This window comes from Danio aesculapii, chromosome 13 (assembly GCF_903798145.1).
Source record: "Danio aesculapii chromosome 13, fDanAes4.1, whole genome shotgun sequence".
Taxonomy (NCBI): domain Eukaryota; kingdom Metazoa; phylum Chordata; class Actinopteri; order Cypriniformes; family Danionidae; genus Danio; species Danio aesculapii.
Genome location: NC_079447.1, coordinates 34,590,720 through 34,599,204, shown reverse-complemented (window position 1 = coordinate 34,599,204; position 8,485 = coordinate 34,590,720).

The window sequence follows — 8,485 nt, the reverse complement described above, 5'->3', positions numbered from 1 at the left end:
AAACCATCTGGCAACAGTCTGGGCCGGTAACAAATTCCATTCAGTCATTCACAAAGTACTTCAAGGAGGTTTTTGGTCGCGCGGATGCTGAAGTAGCAGCTGGAGAACAGCTATACCATCTCAAACAGGGAGCCATGTCCACTCAGGATTATGCTCTCAGGTTCCGAACTCTGGCTGCTGCTAGCGGCTGGAATGAGCGATCTCTCCTCACAACCTACCGGTTCGGACTAGAGCCCAGCCTCCGGTTACAGCTGGCCGCCCTCGACGATACGATGGGATTGGAGAAGTTCATCCAACACTCTCTGCGCTGTTCCGATCGTCTGAGGGTCTACCAGCATGATCCTCCACCAATATCCCAAGCACTCCTCCGTTCGCCAGAGCCAGCCGTCCCTCCAGAACCAGAACCCATGATCATCGAATCTGGTAGACTCACGATCACCGAGCGACAGAGGAGGCTGACCCGGGGTCTGTGCATGTACTGTGGCGCCAAAGGACATGTCAGGCTGGACTGTCCCATTCGTCCAGCACGCTCTGTGGTGAGCTTGTTCAGTTCTCCTATTGAAAAGATGCATCCTCTCACCACTAATGTCCAGTTAACTACCCCTTCTGTCTCAGTTTCAGTCACAGCCCTCATCGACTCCGGGTCAGCAGGAAATTTCATCTCGCACGCCCTCTGTCGCCGACTCCAGCTTAACACAGAAGCCTCGACGCACGTCTATCAGATTCAGCCCATAACCAAAGATATCCATTGTCAGGCACGTATCCATCGAAAATGTGAACCCGTCAATCTCCAAGTAGGACTGCTCCACAAAGAGGAGATTCAATTTCTGGTTCTGGAGGGTGCATCGATGGATATCATCTTAGGGCGCCCGTGGCTGGTGAAGCACGATCCCATCCTCTCTTGGGGCACAGGAGAAATTAAGAGATGGGGAGAAGAATGCCGATCCAGCTGTTTTCCTGATCTACCCTTACAAATTCGAAGACCCCTTACCGTCTACGTCACGTCTGTCGAAAGTCCAGTCGAGAAAATATCCATTCAGATCCCGAAGATCTACTCCTCATACGAGGATGTGTTTTGCCCCAAGAGAGCTTCCCAGCTACCTCCACATCGGCCATGGGACTGCGCCATAGACCTGCTTCCAGATGCTCCTATGCCCAGAGGTAGGATCTACCCGTTGTCCCTTCCGGAGACCAAGGCAATGGAGGAGTACATCCATGAGGCTCTGAGTCAGGGGTATATCCGTCCATCCACGTCACCTGCTGCCTCAAGTTTCTTCTTCGTGGCTAAGAAGGATGGAGGGCTGCGGCCATGTATCGATTACAGAACCCTAAATCAAGGTACAGTCAAGTTCCGGTATCCCCTTCCTCTCGTCCCTGCGGCCCTGGAACAACTCAGATCCGCCAAAATTTTCACCAAGTTGGACCTCCGCAGCGCCTATAACCTGGTGAGAATACGTGAGGGGGACGAGTGGAAGACTGGGTTTGTGACCCCTACTGGACACTACGAGTACCTGGTCATGCCCTATGGTCTGGTTAACGCCCCCTCCGTATTCCAAAACTTCATCCACGAAGTCCTCCGGGAGTTCCTCCATCTCTTCGTCATTGTATACATAGATGATATCCTGATTTACTCCCGGAGTGAGGCCGAACATCGCCACCACGTTGCGGAGGTCCTGAAAACCCTCAGGAAACACCGCCTGTACCTCAAGGCTGAAAAATGCTCCTTCCATTCACCATCTGTTCAGTTCTTGGGGTACATCATCGATCAAAGAGGGGTTCGTATGGACGAGGGGAAGGTCACTTCCGTCATCTCCTGGCCCGAACCAAAAACCATAAAGGAACTCCAACGTTTCCTAGGATTTGCTAATTTCTACCGACGTTTCATCCAGAATTACAGTCTCATCACCGCTCCGCTCACCAACCTGTTGAAAAATAAACCCAAAGCACTACCCTGGCCTCCCGAAGCCGCCGCAGCCTTCCAAAACCTAAAAGAATCCTTCACTCAAGCCCCACTGCTGACTCATCCTGATCCTGACTTGCCGTTTGTGGTCGAAGTGGATGCATCGACCACCGGAGTGGGAGCCATCCTGTCCCAGTACCACGGTACTCCTTCATTACTCCATCCATGTGCCTATTTCTCCCGGAAGCTCAGCCCGGCGGAAAGGAACTATGACATTGGAAATCGAGAACTTCTGGCCATCAAGCTCGCCCTGGAGGAGTGGCGACACTGGTTGGAGGGGGCCAAACATTCGTTCCAGGTGATCACAGATCATAAAAATCTCCAATACCTAAAAGATGCTAAAAGACTCTGTCCTCGTCAGGCCCGTTGGTCATTGTTCTTCTCCAGATTTCAGTTCTCTATCTCATATCGACCAGGTTCAAAGAATATCCGAGCAGACGCACTTTCCAGAATTCACGACCAGCATGAAATTATTGAGACACCGGCCAAGATCCTTCCCGATCAGATCACTATCTGTCCCATCCAATGGTCCGCTCCTACAGTAATCGCCACTCCAGAATCCAGAACTCCGCCGGGCTGTCCCCCCAATCGACGCTTCATCCCTGAAAACCAACGGGTAGATCTCATTCATTCCAGCCATACATCTCTGGGCACAGGACATCCTGGGGCCAACAACACCCTCTCGCTGCTATCCCAACGCTTTTGGTGGCCGAACATGGCGAGGGATGTGAGAAGATACGTCCAGGGCTGCAGAGAATGCGCTATGGCAAAGAGTCCTCGCCATCTACCTACTGGTAAACTCCATCCCTTGCCCATCCCAAACCGCCCCTGGTCACACCTAGGAGTTGACTTCATGACAGACCTCCCATTGTCTGAAGGTAACACCTGCATTCTAGTCATCATAGATCGATTCTCTAAATTCTGTCGTTTGATTCCTTTGAAAGGTATACCCACAGCCCTAGAGACCGCCGAAAACCTGTTCAACCACGTCTTTCGAAATTTTGGGTTACCAGAAGATATAGTCTCGGATCGAGGACCCCAATTTATCTCCAGACTATGGAGAGCATTCTTCAGACTCCTAGGTGTGACCGTAAGCCTCTCGTCTGGCTATCACCCCCAAACCAACGGCCAGACAGAGAGGAAAATTCAGGAAGTGGGGCGGTTCCTCCGGACCTTCTGTCACGGTCACCAAACTCCTGGAGCCAGTTTCTGGGCTGGGCGGAATACGCCCAGAATTCCCTGCGGCAACCTACCACCGGACTCACGCCATTCCAGTGCATCCTAGGGTTCCAACCTCCACTCTTCCCCTGGGATGGCGCACCATCTGATGTCCCCGCAGTGGATTACTGGTTCCGGGAGAGCGAGAGAGTCTGGGACGATGCTCATCATCATCTCCAGAGGGCAGTACGCAGAACAAAGGAGGTATCGGATAAGAGGAGGATTCCAGGCCCCATCTATACTCCAGGACAAAAGGTCTGGCTCTCCACCAGAGATATCCGGTTGCGACTGCCCTCCCGAAAATTAAGTCCCAGATTTGTTGGTCCCTTCACCATTCTGGAACAGGTCAACCCCGTCACATACAAATTACAGTTACCACCACAGTACAGAATCCACCCCACATTCCACGTGTCCCTTCTAAAACCCTTTCACGATCCTCTGATTCCCTCCACAGAGCCTGGCCATGAAGAGGAACCTCCTCCCCCCCTGATGTTAGAAGAAGGGGCCATCTACCAAGTCAAGGACATCCTACGGTCCCGGCGTCGTGGTGGTCAGCTTGAATACCTCGTCGACTGGGAAGGATACGGTCCAGAAGAGAGGTCATGGGTCTCCAGATCCGATATACTAGATCCCGCACTTATGGAAGAGTTCCACTCCAATCACCCAGAATTTCCAGCACCTCGAGGACGAGGTAGACCACCACGACGTCGGAGGTTCAGGCCCTCAGGAGCGGGCCCTGGGGAGGGGGGGTAATGTCACGGATTGGCCAGGCTCTTCCACCAACATCACGCACCGAGCACCTTCACCTGAGTATTAACCACGCACAGCTGCACCCAATCACTCCCATTCACTATATAAGCACACACCTCACTTCACTCATTGTCCGGTCTCGTTCCTACGAAGCGGACTCTGAGTGAACCACTTCCTAGGTTTCACTCCCCTACGATCTCAGCAATTATACTTAACTTTATTCTGTTTCCTTCTAGTCTGTCCAGTGTTCCCGGTGTCCTGTCAGCGTTGTGTGTCTCGTCAGTCTGTCTTCCCCGCAAGTCCTCTGGTGTGTGCATTCGGTCATCCTTCAGTATTTGTCATCCCACCTGACAAAGAGGATCATCAGTTCCACTAAACTCCGTTCATCGCTCCATCAATATTCATTAATACTCTACTGTTGGAATAAACATTGTTTATACTCACTCCCCTTGTTTGTCCGTCTGCTTCCGTAACAGACCTTCTTGCTGTGTGGCAACCATGCTAATCACATCACCATACTATCAAACTCAAAAGGCTGAAAAGATAACCTGCTTGAATACAAAGAGATCTGTCATAAAAGTACAATTTTGGAGTAGTTTTGAAATCCTTTCGAATCTCAGTTTAATAATGTGTATGTTGATTCAGGTTTTATTACACCAGTAACTACCAATAATTTTATTATTGTTTCAGCTGTGTTTTTAAAAATGACACTTCCTGTGTTGTCATTGGCTAAATAAATGGGCAAGAGATGATTTTCTGTAAACCAATAGCATTCAGCAGTGAGTCTAGCTCCACCTTTTGGTGCCATACTGTTGTGCTAGCTTTATGAAAGGATCCCAAAAAAGTGGTAGTGTATGGTTCAGTATTTTGGTTCTTCTCACAATAGAACAAAAACATATGTGTACTGTACTACTGTACCAAACCTTAACCGTTATTGTGTTTAAACTTTCAAATATACACAAGGTTATATAAACACAATTCATAATTGGCATACAGATTTGGTTTTATATGTGAAACTTGGGAAAGAAAGTTTACCCTAGATGTGATATATTACATATACTGTATAACAGAAAACCACAAACTGCTCTTGACTGAATAACATTAGTAGCTTGATAAGAACGAAATTAATATTTCTATGTAGCAATTTTTTTCTGGTCTGTGCTAATAGGTCAGGTCATTCACTATCATGAGTGGGGCTTGTGACATCACAGTAGGGGGAAATCTGAAACAAAATATTTTCAGCACTGCTTCTGAATATAAAATGGAGTGGGTGGATTTTTATCATTTTTGGCTGGTTAATTATTCAGACCCAGTGTTTAAACTCCATATGAATGTGAATTTTGCATAAAGGACTCATAAATTAAACAAATAGATAAATAACAACAAGGCACACAAGTGCTCCTCTAGAAATTTGACAATGAATTCTACTGAAATATATGAAATGTTAGTCACTTTATGTATATCTGAGAGTTATGAGACTCTGATTTGGTAAAATCTCCATTTTACAGCAGCTTGCACAATGATAGTGTTCATAACCCAAGATGGTGGACCTTTCACATGGCTTCAGTATATTACTAATGCAAACGCTATGTGTTTGTTTGAGCTGATGATAGGCCACAAGATAACTGTGGCCGTCTGGTAGTCCACACTATGACTGGATCCCTCTGTGCTTTATATGTGGTGTGTATGGTAAACATACACAAAATACCAGATGGCTCATGCAATTCAAGAAAAGCCATGTACTGTATACAGCAATTTTCTCACACTGTAAAACCCAACAGTCAACTTTATCAAATAAAATGAGTGTAGTTAACCCAAAATTGACTGAAAGTTAATTCTACCCATTTGAAAAGAGTTTTAAACTCAGTGTTGAAGTCAACAAGTTAATTGAATACCTCATTACTTCATCTTAAATTAAGTAAGTTCACAGTACTCATATAGATTAGTTTTTTTAATCAAATGGTTTGTTGCAATTGGTTTTCTCAAATGGTTTGAGTTGCCTTAACTTATTGGGTTTTACAGTACTCAGTTGGTTTGAGTTCTCTTCATTTATTGGGTTTTTCTGAGCTCAAATTGCTTCATTTACTCAAATGGATTAAGTTCACAACACTCATTAGGGTTAGTTTTTGAAATTGGTTTGTTGCAATCGGTTTCCTCAAACTGTTTGAGTTACCTTAACTTTTTAGGTTTTACAGTGTAGTAGTAAACATAAAAAAGCTTCTGTGTTGATTTCAATTAGAATTACACTGCCATTTATACTGTTAATCAGCTCTTAGTGGTTAAACTCAAATTAATCAGTATAAATATATCCAGTAAAAACATCAAAACGCATTAAATGCAAACCAGTTGTACAGGAACTCAATTTCATTCACTTCACATGCAAAGAGGGAGTCTTAAAACTACAGCAACAACAAACAGCCCATTTTAAAAGGGTCAAAGAGAAACTGGAAAATGATTGTAAATCTTGGCTTTTGGCACCAATAAGAAAAAAAAGAGTTCCAGTCATAAATGAACCATAGAGAACACTTAGAATGATAAAAATATAACATGATATAATTTTAAATAATTGCCCGTATTAAGTTTTAAAAATAAAAAGGCTTTGAATGCTATAATGTCGGGATGATTATGGACCTCTGTACCAACTGCTGTTTCTGTATCCTCAGTCGACATACTGAATATTTTCTGACCAAAGAAAGAGCCTAAAAACGGCCCCACTGCATAAACAGACCTAAAAACAGAGGGTGCAGGAAATCTCCTCCCGATTGCACTTAATTCATTGGATTCATGTGTGTTTGCTGGACTTATGATGTGCCAGACCGTTCTGTAATTGTTGGTGGTGTGCGTATAGTGCGCACTAGAACACACACACACACACACACACACACACACACACATCAGTGGTCTGAGGTATGCAAGAGTTTGGGAGGCCTGAGCATAATTAATACCTTCAATGTGGTTACAGAAAAGGCGGAGTCACCGGCTATTTTTTGCTAAATTTAATAAAGTAAAAACATGTTTTCATGTGCATGTGTGTGCTCGACTGGCACTTTGCTCTGACCAGACAAGATGTTTACCGTTAGTCTGTGGCGTTGGACGGCGAAGCAGTGACATTTTTCAGCCTCTATTAAAAAGCCACTGCAGACACCAACGCTTATGACGCACAGAGAGAAGGGGGAGAGCGGCAAGGCGGAAGGGAAAAATGACACAAAAGTGAGAAGGAGAGGTTGAGAGTAGAGAAATGTGTCAAACGTAGCATCAGCATGGAGACTTTTCTAGCATGTGGCTGGAGTCCAGACTGAATGAAGCTGGCTGGGACACCGGACTCCCTGAAATACTGACAGAAGTTTACAGAAAACTAAGAGTCAAAGAGTCTGAATGCCAGCACAGCAGAATGAACTCTATGTTGTGAAAGATGGATGACAAGTAAGACACTCATGAGGACTGTTCCATACGCTTATCTCCTTAGGCTGATGAGAGAGGTGGCAGAAGCATCATGTCCATTCAATTGAGATGTTTTGAATGTATATAAAATTTGATCTTTGATAATTTAATGGATTAGATGTCTTCCAGAATGAACATATCCTGTTAAATACACTGTAAAAAATAATTGCATTATATTTTCCCTGTAAAATACTGTATGTTCTGTAAATTCACAGTAAATTACTGTGAGGTGGTTCACAGAAATTTACTGTGGTTTTGTTACATTAAAATACTGTGAAATTACAGACATAGTATAACTTCACATTAGATAGTAAAGTCCATTTCTGTGTTTTCACAGTATTATCTTGTAGAATTAACTATATTTTACTGTGAAGCAGGTATTCCTTGGCTAGTCATTCTGACATTTACCCTGACTTTGAAATCATTTTGGGTGTTTCATAGTGTTTGGTTTTATGAATCAATTACTTTTGTTCCAGTTTATTACAATTTTGGCTAAGCACAAAGTTATGTTCGTTAAAATTATTTTACATTTTCATGTCAACCTTATAAAATTAAATAAACGTGCAGTGCACCAAAAAATGAAAATTTACTAAGACATTCATGTTGTTTCAAAACAGGATGATTTTTCTTTCAAGTTATTTTTGAAGACGTAACCAAATTGTTTTTGGGGCTGCAATAATATTATGTTGTTTTTAAATATCAAAAAAGTCCCAATACTAGCATAAATGTTCATTTGTATTAATGCCTATGTTGAATGAAATAAAAATGAATTCCTTTAACACGCAAAAGATATAGCCCTTCATGCTACCTGCATTAATTTCACAATAAAATTATGAATACAACACATTACTGTGAATTTTTACAGTTAAATCCTGTAAAGTGATGTGAAAAATTACAGTAACATGTTTTTTTACAGTGTACTTACTCCCTTGTAATGCAAGATGTTCAGTTCTATCTTTCTTCAGTCAAAGAGAAATTAAAGTTTTTGAAGAAAACATGCAGCATTTTCTTCTATATGTAGTGGACTTCTACCTGTTGCTTAAAGGCCAGATTTAAAGCATCTATAAAACTGCATTTTTTCATCTTAAAAATGTTGCCAAACTTCAACATGCTATC